Here is an 18851-nt window from a genome sequence, read left to right as displayed (position 1 = left end):
AAGGAAAGCTACCTATATCAGTAATATTTTAACTTCGTAAGTAGTTTGTCTGCAGTGCATTGTAAATTGTTTTCACATCACGGGAACGCTAAAAAGTGAAATCTGTTCATCGCTGGGTCAATGCTTTTAAATAGGTGTGTCTTTTCATTCTTGCGACAATGCTTTCAAACATTTCTACTGAAGGCGTGGTAGATGGATGGCACTCCGGAGAGTATTGTGTTGATCGGCATGGCTCTATAAAGCCACCCACAATTCCTTGATAAACGCGGTCAAGTGATAGGGTGGGTCTGAATAGGAGTGGCATTCAAACAAAAAGTGTAAAGAATGAGGAGAGAGACTTGAGATTGTGGATTTCTCAAAACTATTAATATCCCAATTGTAAGTGATTGTGGGCTAGTGGTGGGTGTGTGGTGGTTAGATTACATTTGACGCCTGACCGGTGGGGGAGAGCAAATGTGGTTAAGATTTCCATATATAGTATTGTTTGGTGGACTGGGCTTGTCCTTTGATGCTGTTCTTTGTGGTTGTGTGCTCACCAGTGCACTAACACCGCTGCAGAGATAGTATGCATATCTATTGATTCTGCATTATTGCAACCAAATTACTCCAACCTCCCTGCTCCATGGTTGCTGGTGGGCACGTTTTTTTAACCAGCTAGTAGGCACATTTTTAACTGCATCTGTGCACTTGCTTTTCTCCAACCTGCTAAGTTTGGTATAGCCAATAGTCTCCATTTGAAGGCATTCTTCACACTCGGTAAATGCTATTTTTGTGTTGCAAAGTTAGAGGCCTCGCTGTTGCTTCTCATCGGCATTTGTGCTTTAAATTTGTTAATTTGGGGAGAAGCAGACAACTGTATGTAGGCCGCATTCAATGAAAATTGTCTTGTATATCTATTGAAACTATTGTAAAAATGGACACAATTTGACAGTAAAGTTACCACTAGATGTTTCTGCCTGAGTCGGAGCAAACTGAAGCAGCGCTATCGAACTATCATGACCACTGTCCAGAATTGTTGTTTCAATTATGCCCCAATCACGGGTGATGAATGGAAGGGAGCTGTTTTAAAAGAGCAGCTGAACGTCTATGGATTTGTCATATGGCTTAGTAGTTTAAATAAGTGAGACCACCTTTCACTATATAATCACACACACCCAGTGTGCCAAATATGAGATCCTTATCTCCACTCCTGAATTACAACTGGTGACATCAGCTGTCGGAAAAAGAAACTCTTCTCTCCCCCTACCTTAAAAAATTCCAGGCTCAATGGTTCTCGCTTTGCTAATCCCTTTCCCAATGTTTTCTAGTTTAGAGACTAAAATTATGACGAATTGTAATTGATTTTGCTGTATTTGATTTTACTGCCCCTGATCCTCTTTATCACTTGTAATGTGAAAGGTGCCTTCCTGGTGGATAAGTAAGAACTCTATGCTGTGGTGCAAGAGTGCTGCTTGGAATATTCCTACTGGAGACGTAAGTGTGCTCCAATTATGTAATACAGGCCTTTGTTGCTATGTTATATGAGGAATGTAACAAAGGAAATAAAATAAGAGATCAAAACCTGCATGTACAAACCTGTAGCTGTTTTGGATTCTGTCCAGTTATTGCTTTCTTTTTAGGAAATGGAGAGATATTTATAGTCCTTTTAACGGTCAGGTAATTGCATATTTACCTTATTTTCTCGAGGGACTTGTTCCAGAGTTTGCATGTGGGTACAGAGAAAGATTGCTTGCCCGATCAGGTTTTTTATAGGTGGGATGGTCAAAGATGGAACCATTTTTTTCTGATTTAGAAGTAGAGCCTGAATTTGATTGTAAATATTGATTCCTGCCTAGTGGATAGTTAAGTGGGCATGAATTAAAATGGTTATCTAGCCACGGGGATCCTTGAGAGCAGAGATGATGTGGTCTCACTTGCTTAGGTTTAGCACTTGTGTTGCAGCAGCATTCTGGATCTGTTGCAGCTGCCAATTGGGAGTTTTGATAGTCCAATTTAGAGCATGTTAATGTGGTTGAATCTTGGCAAGACTAGAACTTTAGAGGCTTGAGCAATGTGGGACAATCCTAGGTAAGGGTCCGAGGATTTTCATGGTGCACAATGCATTTTTAGTCTCTTGGTTAACCTTTTCGTTGGCGTAAGTTGAACACCTATTGGGTTGGTGAAAGGTGGTGCACGGAAAGGAAGGAATATAATTTGGGTTCTTCATGCTTGTTGGTCTTAATCCAGTTGAGAACAATGCTCTAGTTTACAGTTACACTTTGCTTTTTGGTTTCAATTTGGTTATCAGTTGAGTCAAATGTTTGACTGGCCAAGAAGAAAGATGTGCTCCACCAGTTAGTCTGCTGTTTTGTGCAGGTTGTTCATTTCCATACCAACATGCTAAAAGGAACCCCCTTCCTCTAGTTAGACTCTTTCCTCTTCTATCCCTCCTTCCCTTTTCTATCCCTCCACTATTCGATTTCAATCCAAATAACAGATTAACATGTCCAGCACTCACATTAATTTCATATTGCCCTATACCAACTCCCCTCCACCTCCCCTTTACTCATAACAAACCCCTCCCATGGCTATAAACTCCATATATATATATATATATATATATATATATATATATATATATATATATATATATATATATATATATATATATATATAGACCCATCCCTCCACTATCCTTCTTAATCCAAATAACAGACTAACCTATTCACCATGCAAATTACTTCATATTTCTCTATACTAATTCACCACGAATCCTTCATGGGTTCTGGAGTAATGTGCTACTCACTGAAAAAAGTCCTTCAACAACTAATCAGGGGTAGCAAGTGTTGTATAAATGCAAACCTTTTCCCACGTCAATTCCTTCTCAATCCAAATAACTGACATACATTTTTACTCAAATTACTTTCATATTTAACTATACTATTTCACCCATAACCCTTGTGTTCCGGAGTAGCATGCTACTCGACGAAAAAGCACTTTGGCGCCTCGTCAGGGGTAGTAAGCACTATATAAATGCAATTACAATACAATAGCAGAAGTCTCTAAGCCATGTTGAACTAATTGAGGTGGAACCCATTTCTTAAATTATTTTAACATTTTAGTATTATCTGTTGAAGTTGGTCATGCAGTAGCAATTCCTTGCTCTGTTTTTCGTTTTTCTTTGTATCTTCTAGGAATTTGATACCTAAGCCCAAGATTTCCCAAAGGCCTACTAAGACTGTTTCTTTTTACTTTGCATTATGCAAAACTGAAATGTTTTTGCTCGGTGAAGCGAATCTTCAGTAAGGGGTGGACATATGCAAGGAGACCCATGATCTGATGAATAATGTAAACTTAGGATCACATAGCTGGTGTGGCAGATGCAGAGTCAGTCTACCCTATTGTCCAGAGCAGAAGATAGATTCTCTTGCTGCTGTTCTGTTGCCATGCTGGAGAAAAACTCCATGAGTTCAATTGCTTATGTCAAGCACCTTTAACTTTACACTTTTGTGTTGTCTGCCCTTCCTATCCTGTTACTCAAGTTAGGCAGTGTCCATATAACTGAATAACGTTTCCTACATAACCATTTCCATTATCATCATAACTAATAATGGAGCTAATTGTTGGTAAATCAAAAATGTTCTTGTGTACAATAATTTTGTATACCATCCTAATAGAGGTAACAAAAGGAAATGTCCCATGTATTCTTGTTTCTAAACTTGAGTAGTCGCTAGTGAATAACTCAAGTGTGATTTGATGCTTTTGAAAAGTTGTACTTTTTCCTTCATACTGATCACGAGCACCAGCATGGCAACAATTTGAGGTACTTGTATGCTTCCATTTTCTCCTTGAAATTGCAAACCCACTGTAGTTGCAAAATATGTAGTCGCATATTCATACATCATGGTCGGCAGATTAGGCCTTTGAGCAATGTTTCACAAACCAAAGATGTTGCAGCTATTCGTTGCCAGATTAATTTGTGTATTCTATCCTAACTTTTGTGTGATAACCAAACCTTGACATCTCAGTTGTGCCATAGTGCTAGAAGAAGTGGTTTCTTTGGCGTTTGTGTTTCTAGGTTGTTTACAGAAAACTGTCAACCTGTTTTCTTGCCTCATTTTATGAAGACGGATTTTAATATTTTTTATGGTACATCAGATAGGCTGGAAGTTAAAAAAAAATATTAATTCTAGAAAGGCACTGTCTATATTGTGTACAGCAGTTTTTCTAATGCCTTTTAAAGTGTCTACAGGATGTTGATAATAACATGCCTAATTTCCATTGCTCAATATTTACTGTATGTGTGTTGTGATGAGCTCTTGGGTTTTAAACTCCAGAAGCTAAGTAATGTTAATAGATGTGAGGAATGGGTGAGGAGTAATCTAGTTTTTAAGTTTACCCAAGACATTTTCATTGGCACGTAGGGCATAAATAATCATCATCAGATTCATGCTTCTACACTCTTGTAAAGTCTCCCAAGTATCCGCTTCACCAGGCAAACAGGAGAGGCTTTTACATGTTGTGTTCTGTTGAACTCATCCAAAAAGGACATTATGGTGAGATTTGCAAGCAACTGTCTGCAGTATGTTGGAAACATGGAACTGTAAGTTTTAAATTTTTCCATCCAAATGGTCTCCTTTAAGCTCAGATGGTTTAATTAGGTCAGAGCCATTAGTAACCTATCCCTTTTGCCCACTCCTGTTAATAGCATTTTGGACTAAGGTTATAGTTCACTTTTACCACTGCCTCTTACGCTGTCTTGGGCTACCAGTGAAGGCTATCCTACTGTTGATTTTTCAAATGTACACAGTTAAACTTGTGAAATTCTGAATGTGTCCCAGTTAACTCACTAGTCTAGACTACCTTGCACAGGAGACCTACCTCAAGAGACTGGATTCTGAGTCTCTGGTCAAACTGCTCCTCTTTAATATCTACCAGATGCCTTTGTGGAAGAACTTGCTTTGGATAACTCAAGCGATGTATATAGGGTTAAAATTGTGGAGCTGAGGACCTCAAAATAAAATGTCACTGTGACAATAATAATCTGATATCTTTCTAAAGACTCCTCATCTAGGACTTCCTCTTGTCCTTCTATGCATTTACCTTCTGTACTTTTATAGGCCTTAGTCTTTGGGTGCATCGTAAAGGTGAAGTATAGTGCTTTAAAAATTAAGAAGTAAGTATATAGGGTGAGTGAAGGCTGTAGGTTGTGTAAATGTGATTGCGAAGGGTTGTACTCTCCTTGCCCCATATGCGCCCCAACTGCTGCACAGCTGCGTCTTTTTACTGTTTGTGTCTTACACTGACTGTTTCATCTCTGCATTCCAGAATAATCTGCAAATCCCTCAGTTAAAATTCCCTTTCTGCATGTAATGTTGCTTGCTGTCAGTTTATTCCTTACTGTTGAATTGTTATTTCTCTTGCTTGGACTTGGCTTCTGTTTTGTGTGCTTGACTGTTTGGATTGGTGGACATGAGACATTATCCTTACACTACATACTTGATTGTGATCTTGCACAGGCTACTGGTGGGCCACTTGTGGCTCGAATAACGTTGAGGTCATGATGCTTAAGGTATGTGGATATTAAAGGACATATGTTTGGCATACTAGCCTTTCCCCGTCACAGAACCTTAAAATGAAGCACAAGTATCTCACTACTTCTAAGTATCGAAGAAGACTCTACAACAGATTTTGAAATCCAGTTGTGGGCCATTGGGTGATTTAAACTTGCATCCCCTTTCAGTTTGGGAACCTCAAGTAATATGGGCTATTTACGGAGCCCCCCATAATCCTTCAGGGGTCTCCAAACCGGTCCTGGAGGGCCGGATCCATGCCAGATTTTGTGCATATCCCCATTTAGATACATGTAGTTATTTTTAAAAATCTGGCATGGATCCGGCCCTCCAGGACCGGTTTGGAGAACCCTGTTTTAGATTGTTTTTTTCCAGTGCAGCAAAAGAATAGTCTACTGTGGCACCTGCTTTTTTCTAGTTGGTGGAAACTATCTCCTGTCCACTTTATCAGACCTATACATTAGCTGTGAGTATGATTCTTGTTAGACTTCTAGAGTATTAAGCTGTACTTTGCCACTGTGTAGTTTTAATATATAAAACTGTCTATTTCAGTTGTGGGCTATTACTGCTTAGTAGTGTTTCTGATCCTTAATTTTTTGCCTCTACACCAGGCTTGTCCAGCGAGTAAAAATGTAAAATGTAAATGTCGGAATTTGTAAAGCGCACAGCTACCTCCCCTGGAGGTGTCCCGGCGCTGTCCGTATACCGCTTAGGAACCCTTCCTGGCTTTCCTGGGCACCCCCCAGGTGCAGCCAGGCATCCCAGCGCTTTTAGGGCCGTTGTGGAGACTAAGCAAGCTATTGCCCAGAGTTGCAGCGTGGGACCCATGATCAGAACAGGCACTGAGGCGAGAATATCCAGTCAGGGGAATTAATGAGCCGGAGACCCGCCGAGGCGGGAATCGAACCCTGGTCCCTGGCCAGAGCTCTGCATCAAGGTCTGCCTGCTCTAACCATTGAGCCACACTTCTCCAGTAGCTACAGAGCTACTGGTATCTAGAGAGATACTTGTATGTAGCTCTCCTGTGTGCAGCTAGCCTACTAAATTAGATGATTTTGCTTGGTGAATTAATATAATCGTACCAAAACTGGAAAGCCGGTATTCATGATGAACATGTGTGTATTTTCAGAACTCATAAGCTAATGTTTGTAGAAAAATGATTGAATTTCAAAATATTTTCACAGTTGATATTTTAGTGCAAAATCATTTGGTCTTGAAGTCTTATGAATAATATTACCTTTGTACCAGGGGCATTGCAGCTATGATCGCTGTGTTACCCACAGGTATTTTACATTGTCTGATGCAACCTTGCTTGATGAACTGAGGTGATCACTGCTGGTAATCATTCATATAGTTGCCGCTAATATAATCTTATCCAATACAGTCACTGTTTTTATCCGAACATTTTATTGATTTCCAATTCGACAATTCAGGCTCTTACGAAAACAAGCACATTGTAAGCAGAATATCACATGGATACCCACCTCCCCATTCAATCTCAGTTGTAAAACGCATAGTGTCCTCCAGAACCAGGATCCTCCTGTCCCCCCCTACCCTTAAGGGATGCAGTTCCTATTACAACACTAATATTAGTAGCTCTGGATGATTTGAACATGAGCTGCTTTAGTTACAGAAAAGGTTAGAGACACCCGATGTACACAGACTGCATATTACTAGCTGCACAACCACAAAAGTAATAGTTGATTAGCTCACCTTAAGCAGATGTATCAGAAATTATGTACAGGATTGGCCGAGCCAATTGATTTGGCCTTTTTTTGCCAATGCAGACCTATTACCTTTGGCAGTATGTCAGCAGATGCTGAACAGCACTTGCAAAAAATAAATGAAAGGACAGTGATGCATATGTGTGCATGCATCATCATGCATGTGTATGGCTAATTACGCTTCAGGTAGCCCCACCTCAACCACAAGTGCACTTACGTAATGTGACTCATTTTGGTTTTCCTTTCTTTAGTATAATTTACCTTTCCAGAATGGTATATACTCACGCCAGAGTGGTAAAAAACACACGTGCAGCAAGCATGGTTTTTAGGTCTCGACCTACAGCATTGCTTTAGCAATGCTTGTTTGTCGAGATTATAGTAAGCGGTCCGAAAAGTCTACCTAGCTGCGGATTGCGTACAGTTCATGTGAGCCAGGCACATGCACATCAAACACCATCAGCTTCGGCATCAGACTTCAAAGGAAGCCGCTCCCCCGCCCCACCCCCATCAGACTACAAAGGAAGCCGCTCCCGCGCCACGCAATGCAGAGAGCTTGTTCTAGATTGGTGCTTTCCTGATATCAATTGTCCGTTTTACCTGAGCTTAATTCATCCTCGCATTAATGTGCTTTGACTAGCTAGTTGTCTTCTTGCTAACTTTTAGATCAGCAGTGGCGCTGCCGCATGCGATCTTCTTTTACTTCTAACATATTGACGGCCACCTTGTTTCCATTTATTTAATGCTACCTTTATTTGTATCCTACACAAAACTGTAGCCCTTTAAGAAACTCTGCCAATCCCCTTGAGCACGACACGCCTTTCTTAACTACACTATTTTGCATTGGGCTGTTTAAACACCCCTATTTAATTTGCTCTTGTTTTCCGTACCGTTTTATAGCCGTGTTACCAGAAAGACGCCAAAATAGGAAATGTTCCTGACCGGCCGCGATATATTTTTTACATAAACAAGGTACGCCTATTAGCTCTGTGTTCCTAAACGATGACCGTTCGTTTGTTCCCCCTTATTCGGCACTTTATAGTAAAGTATGTCCGCCTTTGTATTAAGAGCTCTTCACATAGTGGACAGATTATCCGGAGCCTCGGCCGTCAATCACTCACACTCTCACCCTCACTCACCCACCCTCACTCACCCACCCTCACACACGCTCTCACCCACCCTCACACACGCTCTCACCCACCCTCACACACGCTCTCACCCACCCTCACACACCCTCACCCCCTCACACCCCTTCACCCACACACACTCACCCCCTCACACACCCCCTCACACACCCCCTCACTCACCCCCTCACCAGCATAGCATAACAAAGCATAGCATAACATAGCATAGGATAGCATAACAAAACATAGCATAACAAAACATAGCATAGCAAAACACAACACATAGCATAACAAAACAGAAAAACATAGCATAGCTTAACAAAACACAACAAAACATAGAATAGCTTAACAAAACACAACAAACCATAGAATAGCTTAACAAAACATAGCATAGCAAAACAAAGCCTAGCGTAATAAAACACAAGAAAGCATAGCATAACAAAACATAGCATTGCAAAGCATAGCAAAGTATAGCATAGCATAACAAAAAACAGCATAGCATAACAAATCAAAGCATAGGATAGCAAAAGATAGCATAGCATAACAAAAGAAAACATAGGATAGCAAAACAAAACATAGCATAGCATACAGCATCACTCAGCACCACCACAGCATCACTCGGGGGCACCACAACATCACTATGCGCTACCACAGCATCACTGAACGCACAGCATCACTCGTTCGCCACCACATCTCAGCGCCACCACAGCATTAATCTGTGCAACTATTCAACAGTTAATTCAAATATGTTCTCTCAATGTTTCAAGCTTTATTACAAATGTAACAAAAAGATGTTAATATTTCACTTCTGTTCTTGGATTTTCGTCACAATAAAATACACTGAACATAATCTTCACAAAAGTTATTTACAAAAGTTTGTTATTGCCATTCTAAATTACAATAACTTTTATTTAAGTATTATTTTTTAAAAATTAAAAGCCATTGTTATTTGTAATTTCAATACATGTAAGTCACGTAAATACAACACATTGCATTACAAATGCTATAGGTGTCACATTTGCGAAAGTTATAACTATTGGCATTGTAAATGACAAAGCTATTAATTTCGCTATTTTCAAAAACAAAACATAAATAAAAAATCTATCATTTACAATACCGCTAGCTCAAACTTTCCTAATGCGAGACCTATTGCATTGCAAATGCTTGTTTAAAGAAAGGAGCATCCCTGGAGCAAATTGTGGCTGTCGAGCTCTGCACAAAAACACAGGTGCCAAGGTTTCAGATTGCCTATGTGAGACATTTGCATAATTTCAGTGTAATTGAGTGTCATTCAAACACTATGAGTGACACTTATTTGTGAGCAAAAATCAAGCAACCATAGACTTTCACAAGCACTTACCAACTTGAAACTGCAACAGTGAGAGTTCCTGCCGCTGGGCTCCAGCCACGGGCCATACCTCCTGCAGTGCACACACAAGTCGACTCTGCTGGTGAGAGCTCAAGTGCCTTCTGAGAGCCGGTGCCTTTACAACGTGTCCCTTTTGAGCACTAGGCTGCAGCTCAATCCCCTCTTCCCCAGCAGCACCACATAGAACACTTTGACATGGACATACCAGTGTCCATTAATCAGACGGAAGGGTTGGTATCAGGAGGCATAGAAGCACCTGAGAAAGAGGTATCTTTTATCTTTGAGCTGAGTCTGCCCGAAGCACAGCAAGACTTTAAAGAAAAGGCGACTCTTCCTTTGTTTACATTTCAAATGAGCTGGACGCTTTTAAAGAAATGCATGTAAAAACAGAGGTCTTACCTTCTTTTCATGTCTCCGTGCAAATCTGCTTGCCCTTTCTGCTCAATTGAATGGAAAATACGTCTCTGCGCTTGCTGTGGATTTGCTACAAGCGTGGAACTCTTGTTCGTTCCTTCCCCTCTTTGTTACTTTTCAACAAGAGTGGCAGATGGGAATGGAGTCTGATTCCCGAGGTGTGTGCACGTGATGTCATCTAATTAGCGTGGCCTCTGGTTAGAATGGAGCCAGTGGCTCTTATATTTAACATGACCTACAGTAGTAGACAGACTGCTTTTCATTAGGCGCCAGGCCATTAGATTAAGCATACAGTCACCGCGCTGCTATGTTGTCCAGCTCTCACCCGGTATCGTCCATCGAGCCTCCTGGCTGGCTTTAGCAGGCAGCAAGCTGGTCATGTGGAATGGGTGCTAATGCGTGACTATGCATTTTAGTGCAGTGATGCGGCCCACCTCAGTAAAATGCGTTAGTCTAACCCCTGATGCGTAGTACTTGGCAGGGCTGCAAAAGTCTTAAAAGAATGCAACATTCAGCGCTGGGGAGCAACAAAGGTGAGCAGTGCTCGAGTGGTAGCGGGTAGAGCAGCTGAGAGGGTGAATTTCAAAAATAAAAATGACAAAAAAAGATAGGGAAGCAATGAATGAGGTTACACGGAAGTGGTAGAAGGGAGCAATACGTAGAGCAAGCTAGGGAATTTAAGAGGAGATGCAGCTCACTCTACTCTCCCTTTTGAGTTCTCACATTAAAGGAAAAAAGTATTTCTCTTTATGTAAGTAGTGGAAGGATACAAGTTACGCAAACGCTCCCAATCCCAAGAGAATCCATCCATCAGCTCCTTGGTAATCTGAAGAATTAAAAGTACAAAAACAAGCCTGTGAACGGCTAAAGCGACTCTCGAGGAGTGGCTACTGCAAGACCGATAGAGGCCTATAAAGTAAGTCTCTCTCTCTACAAGAGACTACTTCAAGATACCAAAAAGAGGTTCTTTTCGAAGCAGATAAGTTTGGCAAAATCCTTCTCCAAAGAACTTTGTACCCGTCTTTTGCCACATCTTTTCTGCCGTGACTGCTGGTGCCTTGATAGACTACAACAGCCTTATTTCGGCTGCTGGTTTCTTGTTTATTCAATACAATAATTTTTTGAAGAGACTAAATTTGGGACGCCTTCTGACTTTGGTGTGACCTTTGTTACGATGCCACATGTATACTCCCGATATACTTTCTATATGACTGGGAACTTATATTCATGGCTGACATTGAACTATAATATCCTAAATTTTGGATGCAAGCCCATTTGTAATATATAATTGCGGTGATCAACGTCTCGGTATCGAGATCTTTCCATCAGCCTTGAGTGGCGCATCCTTTTATCTCTTCACTATAAAGATGGTGCATACACTTGATACTGAATAACATTGACTGGAACGATTCACAAGCCACGAAGCCAGCTCTTCACTGGCCTCTTTGAATGAGATTGATCCATTTAATAATTAGTGCCCTGAAGAAGTCCTTTATTAGGACTAAACGCGTCGGCTGCATCGTTGTGAAAAGTTGTACTTTTCACTTTGTTTTTAAACTACTGAAAATTGAATAACATTTTTTTTAAGAACATCAGTGTTGGATACGGACTATATAATTGTTGTTCTTGTTTTGAAATTGATGTGTGGTGCACCTATGCTTCTGTTTTAAACTCTTTAGAACTATTGTTAAACTCACAGCCCCCAAACGCCTAAAATTCAGAGCATCTCTGAACTGTGCATAAATCTTGCTTCCTTTTTTCAGTTAAAGGTGGAAGCCATATTTTCAACTTTTGCTCTCACACAATCTAATGGAGACTCCGCCGTGATGGTGCCCAAAGAGTCAAAGGCAATATTAACGCTTGATAGCTTCTCTCCCCTGGAGACACAAGATTCGATTAAACTCCTGATGTCTATTCAATCAGGCTCTCCGTTGGATCCATGCCCAGCTTATGCGATTAAGCAAATTCCAGACACCCATTGCGGCAGCTCTTACTCCCTTGTTCAACCATATTTTTAAGGTGGGTCATTTCACCAAGAAAATGGCATCCATCCTGCCCTTGCTTTAAAAAACAGAACCTAAACCCCAAAGTCCCGAACAACTACAGACCTATCTCGCGCCTCCCACTACCTGCAAAAATGATTGAGAAAGCCCTGAACGTGCAACTCAGCCGGTTCTCGCAGAATAATAACATCCTGGACCCAACGCAATTTGGGTTCAGAGCTGAACACAGCACCAAACTGGCTCTGATCAAGTCCACCGAGGAGTTTAGAGAGGCCTTTGACCAAGGAGGCGCTGCAATTTTGATCATGTTCGATCTCTCTGCGGCCTTCGACACGGTCCAGCATAAAGTTTTGATGGGCCGGTTATCAGAAAATGGAGTTGAAGGCACGGCCTGGAAACTACTTAAATCATTCCTTACTGACAGACTACAATCAGTGGATCTGGACAAGGCTAGGTCCAAGCCCTTTTCCCTGCTGTGTGGGGTACCTGAGGGGTCCTCCCTGAGTCCCACACTTTTTAATGTACACGTGTCGCCACTGGGAGCCCTGATAAGGACATTTGGGTTCCAACTGACGTCTTATGCGGATGACACGCAAATAGTACTCTCTCTTCAGCGTGGCCCAGAATCGGAAACTGGTAGGAAATGTCACGTCTGCATGAAAGCTATCTCGGGTTGGATAGTGTCCAACTGCGTCAGACTGAATTCTGGAAAAACTGAAGTCATTATTTTCGGCAATCGGCACAACACTATAAAGTTTCCCCCGATGACCATCATACGTTACCCAACGACATCGTTCATATTCTTCATAAATCAAATGTTAAGGTACAACAGTGAAGACAAAAGTCATCTCATTGTATCTTATTATTTTCTCAATGCACTTATCTTTCTATTTTTCTTTTCTCATTATTTCACGTTTATCAAGAGACCATTTTTCTTTCTTTTCTCAATAATTCATATAATTTCTAAAAAACACATACATGGTAAACAATTCAGTCATGAATGCACTTCTACAAAGTTAATACAAAAATCCACTCCGAAAAATTACAAAACAAGTATATACAACAAAACACCCCTGGATACCATTCAATATACACAGTCACACATCAAGCATTCAGATCATCCAATCTCACTCATGCAATATCTGTACACAGTTGAGTTTTATGAGACAGAAAGGAATTTCTGCCTATAATCCAGTCTCCGCGTGAAACACGTGACTATGCACTCGGTCGACGCGCGTTTCGGTGCGTTTGGAGTTGTAAAAAAAACACCTTCATCAGGACCTATCCTGATGTGACCTTTCATTTCCCAGGGGACCCAGATGGCAGTAGAATTATGCTATTGTAACTCCTCTCATGTATAGATATGGATGGCCAAAACTTCGAATATAGACTTATTTGTGGCTTCAAATAATGTTTTACTGTGTGTCTTTCGTAGCGGTCCACGCTGCTGTCGTGTCGGCCGCCCAATGACACGTAACCAATTTCGGGAATAACATTAATATCTGGACACTGGATTGGTGGCCAAGTGAACTGGGAACGCTTCCCGAACCAGCTGAAAAGGTGAAGAACTTAGGGGTTATTGTTGACAAGAAACTCACTTTCGAAGACCAGATCAATGGGGTTGTCCATGTTTTTCTGAGGAAAATAAAGTTTCTACTTTCTGATGATAGCTTGAGGACTGCAGTTACAGCACTTATGGCATGCTTGAACTATTGTAATGGTCTCCATTTGAACATCCAAAAGACTCATTAACAAACTCCAAGTAGTGCAGAACGCAGCATCCAGGCCATTGACAGGCACACCTAGGTTTGTCTCAGTCAAGAGCGGACTGCTTCATTGGCTCCTTGTGAAACAGCGAGCTCAGTTCAAAGCCCTTTGCACAGTTTTCAAGGCACTATGACATTGGTCCTAACTGTCTGAAACAAGGGTTTCAATGGTATGTCCCCAGTAGAACTTTGCGCTCTCTGACCACAAAACAAGTGATCATTCCTTAAGTTAAAAAAGCCTCACGGGGTGGCAGGAGTTTTATTGCCTCTAAGGCCTGGAATAGCCTACCTTTTCACCTCAGAAATGCAACCAGGCTCCTCTCCTTCAGGACTCCTTAGGGTAACAGCCGCGCTTTTTAAATTTTAGTAACTTAACTTAACATAAAGAAGATATGCTATCTGAAAAATGAACTACTATTATGGCGGACTTAACATTGATAGACCTTTAGAACTAGGTCTCTATACTGGGTTGTTCAAATTAATGTAGCTAGTGACCATGTCTCCAGAAGTACGTGCGTGAAACAAATCTAAATTCTTTGCTTTAGAAAGGCAGTCCACAATGGAGGCAGTGGCACAGTATTTTAATTGTCTTTTTATTACTCTTGATAGTGACTTTCTAGTGTGCCAGAGCTGTAAGACACTGCAGGTGTTGCATGCTGCTTATTAAACAGTCACATTGGAGGGATACATTATTATATGTAGTTTTCTATGTGGTTGCATTCATTGATGAAATGCTGCAAGGGCGATGTACTTTGTTAGTTTATGGTCCAAAAAAGGGAAATTTAAGTTACCCTACCGAATACAATTTCAGTAAAGGCTGTACCACTTTCAAGCTATAGGTAAAGGTTCTATGTGAGGAATTCCGAAGATGGGTAGAGGAGTGTTTATTCTAACCTTTTAATCTATTTTTTGAAGAAGCTTGTCTATCATGCACAATGTGGTAGTTTTCATGCTGATTAGAAAATTGTCAATTGGAAAAGGAGTGCTACTTCACTGTGCAGTTTTTTTTTTAAAAAGCTGACAGTACAAATGTACGGATAATATATTGATATATAGGGGCTTCTAGTTCTTTTGTTGATTTAATAGTTGAATCCTTCTAAGGCACTTGGGTTGCTATTTGATATTGGCCTCTGAACAGAGGTGAGCATGTCCTTTTAATTCACCATGGGTAATAGTATGTCTGTTCCCTCCAGTATTTGTCTGATAATCTTTGTGGCTATGTTTATGTTGTACGTCACACCACTCACAAAGTGAGTGGTAATATTTTCTCATATGGTGTTGCTTCCACCTAATTTAACTCAGATATATGGTGATACTCTAATTTGAAGATAACGTTGATCTCTTTAACATTGTCATTTCAATATCAGTATTAAAACTCTTTCCAGTCTGGACGGCATCCATGCTTCCATTGCAGGCTTGCTGATGTCACTCATCTCCTGCTGTGATTGAGAAGTGATGACCCATCAAAAAACTTCTTTCAATGCATGTTGGAAGTCTGGGAGTTGGACAGCGACTGACTGAAAAACTCTGAAAAACTAATATATTTTGGAGGGCCGACATTAGGTTTTTGGCCGATTGCTAAATTCTCATCACAGTCCTGTGTGAGGGCGTTGAGGAATTTTGCAATCTAATTTGAGCTTTTATCTTGCCCTTCAAATTTTTCTGTACTCGCCCCCTTCATCTTAGAACATAAGGCAAAGTGATTCCCTCCCTTATTTGAAAGGGCAAACGCTTCAGTATCTGTCTATATAGTGTCCTAATTGTGCTTTGTTAATGCTCCTCTATCCAGACAATGCACCCATATTGACTAGAAGCACCCAGATGTAATGCCTCCCCAGCCCAATTGTCAGTAAGGCCCATTCAAATCCCATTTGTGATAGAACCCGATTTACTACTCATAGGACCATCTATGGTACTGCTCCTTACTATTGAGCAAGTCTTCAGTGTTACACAATTCAATCTCTGTGCTCTTAGGGCATCAGCATTTTGCAAATGATTTGCTTCTGTTGGAGTGCAGTATGTGGCAGAAATGTAATCGCAAATATATTTCAGGAATTCATATCCTGTTGCTAACTTCCGATCATGACTGCTTTTGCAACATATACAAAGTTTTTAGGTCTCGTGACCTATCAATGCGCATGCGCATTGAGAGAAGCGAGACTATCGGGCTTTAAACAAAGTTTAACTAACTGTGGCGATTTGGTGCTGTGCCCGTGGCTTTTAGGTCAATGCACAAGCGCATTGACCTAAAATGCGCGTGCACATCACCAAATCGCCGTCTGTTCCCTCAGCCGCACTCCTCCCACACCTTTGAAGTGAAGCTTAGCTTCACTTCAAAGGCCCCAGCTGCTTCACACCCTCATGCCGCTCTCCCCGCTCCGCCCCCTCCCCTGCCCGCCGTGTGCATTTCTCCTCCCCCCCCCCTCCCCACAGCAATGCCCTCCGTCTTGTTTCCTTTCTTGTTTTTCTTTCAGGTGAGATATCTTTTCCATCATTTGCGATAATACACCCTCAACCCCTCCCCCTCAACCCCTCCCCCTCAACCCCTCACCCTCAACCCCTCAACCCCTCACCCTCAACCCCTCACCCCCTCACCCCCTCAACCCCTCACCCCCTCACCCCCTCACCCTCACCCTCAACCCCTCACCCTCACCCTCAACCCCTCACCCTCCCCCTCACCCTCACCCTCACCCTCACCCTCACCCTCACCCTCCCCCCTCACCCTCACCCCCTCACCCTCAACCCCTCACCCTCAACCCCTCACCCTCAACCCCTCACCCTCAACCCCTCACCCTCACCCCCTCACCCTCACCCCCTCACCCCCTCACCCTCACCCCCTCACCCTCACCCCCTCACCCTCACCCCCTCACCCTCACCCCCTCACCCCCTCACCCTCACCCCCTCACCCTCACCCCCTCACCCTCACCCCCTCACCGTCACCCCCTCTCTCACCCTCACCCCCTCACCCTCACCCCCTCACCCTCAACCCCTCACCCCCAACCCCTCACCCCCTCAACCCCTCACCCCCTCACCCCCTCACCCCCTCACCCTCACCCCCACCCCCTCACCCCCTCACCCTCACCCCCTCACCCTCACCCCCTCACCCTCACCCCCTCACCCTCAACCCCTCACCCTCAACCCCTCACCCTCAAACCCTCAACCCCTCACCCTCAAACCCTCACTCACCCTCAACCCCTCACCCTCAACCCCTCACCCTCAACCCCTCACCGTCACCCCCTCACCCTCAACCCCTCACCCTCACCCTCAACCCCTCACCCCATCACCCTCAACCCCTCACCCTCAACCCCTCACCCTCACCCCCTCACCCTCAACCCCTCACCGTCACCCCCTCACTCACCCTCAACCCCCTCACTCACCCTCAACCCCTCACCGTCACCCCCTCACCGTCACCCCCTCTCTCACCCTCAACCCCTCACCCTCAACCCCTCACCCTCAACCCCTCACCCTCAACCCCTCACCCTCAACCCCTCACCCTCAACCCCTCACCCTCAACCCCGCACCCTCAACCCCCCACCCCTCACCCCCTCACCCCCTCACCCCCTCACCCCCAACCCCTCACCCCCTCACCCTCAACCCCTCACCCTCTCACCCTCAACCCCTCACCCTCACCCTCAACCCCTCACCCTCAACCTCAACCCCTCACCCTCAACCTCACCCCCTCACCCTCACCCCCTCACCCTCACCCCCTCACCCTCACCCCCTCACCCTCACCCCCTCACCCTCACCCCCTCACCCCCTCACCCCCTTACCCCCTCACCCTTAACCCCGCACCCTCAACCCCGCACCCTCAACCCCGCACCCTCAACCCCGCACCCTCAACCCCGCACCCTCAACCCCGCACCCTCAACCCCGCACCCTCACCCCCTCACCCTCAACCCCTCACCCTCACCCTCACCCCCTCACCCTCACCCCCTCACCCTCACCCACCACCCCTCACTCACCCTCAACCCCTCACCCTCACTCACCCTCACCCACCCTCACTCACCCTCACCCTCACCCACCCTCACTCACCCTCACCCTCACTCACCCTCAACCTCACTCACCCTCAACCTCACTCACCCTCAACCCCTCACCCTCAACCCCTCACCCTCAACCCCTCACCCTCAACCCCTCACCCTCAACCCCTCACCCTCAACCCCTCACCCTCAACCCCTCACCCTCAACCCCTCACCCTCAACCCCTCACCCTCAACCCCTCACCCTCAACCCCTCACCCTCAACCCCTCACCCTCAACCCCTCAACCCCTCACCCTCAACCCCTCACCCTCAACCCCTCACCCTCAACCCCTCACCCTCAACCCCTCACCCTCAACCCCTCACCCTCAACCCCTCACCCTCAACCCCTCACCCTCAACCCCTCACCCTCAACCCCTCACCCTCAACCCCTCACCCTCAACCCCAACCCCTCAACCCCAACCCCTCACCCTCAACCCCTCACCCTCAACCCCTCACCCTCAACCCCTCACCCTCAACCCCTCACCCTCAACCCCTCACCCTCAACCCCTCACCCTCAACCCCTCACCCTCAACCCCTCACCCTCAACCCCTCACCCTCAACCCCTCACCCTCAACCCCTCACCCTCAACCCCTCACCCTCAACCCCTCACCCTCAACCCCTCACCCTCAACCCCTCACCCTCAACCCCTCACCCTCAACCCCTCACCCTCAACCCCTCACTCACCCTCAACCCCTCACCCTCAACCCCTCACCCTCAACCCCTCACTCACCCTCAACCCCTCACCCTCAACCCCTCACCCTCAACCCCTCACCCTCACTCACCCTCAACCCCTCACTCACCCTCAACCCCTCACCCCCTCACCCACCCTCACAACACATATTGTGTTACAATAGGTGTCACATTTGCGAAAGATAAAACTATTGGC

At 44.2% G+C, this 18851-nt stretch overlaps 1 protein-coding gene across 5 annotated transcripts in view; it reads left to right on the top strand.

Annotated features, from left to right (window-relative positions):
* ANKRD11 (ankyrin repeat domain 11) overlaps positions 1-18851 on the top strand; it is a 1187914-nt gene that overhangs the window by 398603 nt on the left and 770460 nt on the right. The gene's annotated exons all lie outside the window — the stretch shown is intronic.

Source organism: Lissotriton helveticus, chromosome 12, assembly GCF_964261635.1.
Source record: "Lissotriton helveticus chromosome 12, aLisHel1.1, whole genome shotgun sequence".
Taxonomy (NCBI): Eukaryota; Metazoa; Chordata; class Amphibia; order Caudata; family Salamandridae; genus Lissotriton; species Lissotriton helveticus.
This window is presented reverse-complemented; position numbering and strand designations above follow the sequence as displayed.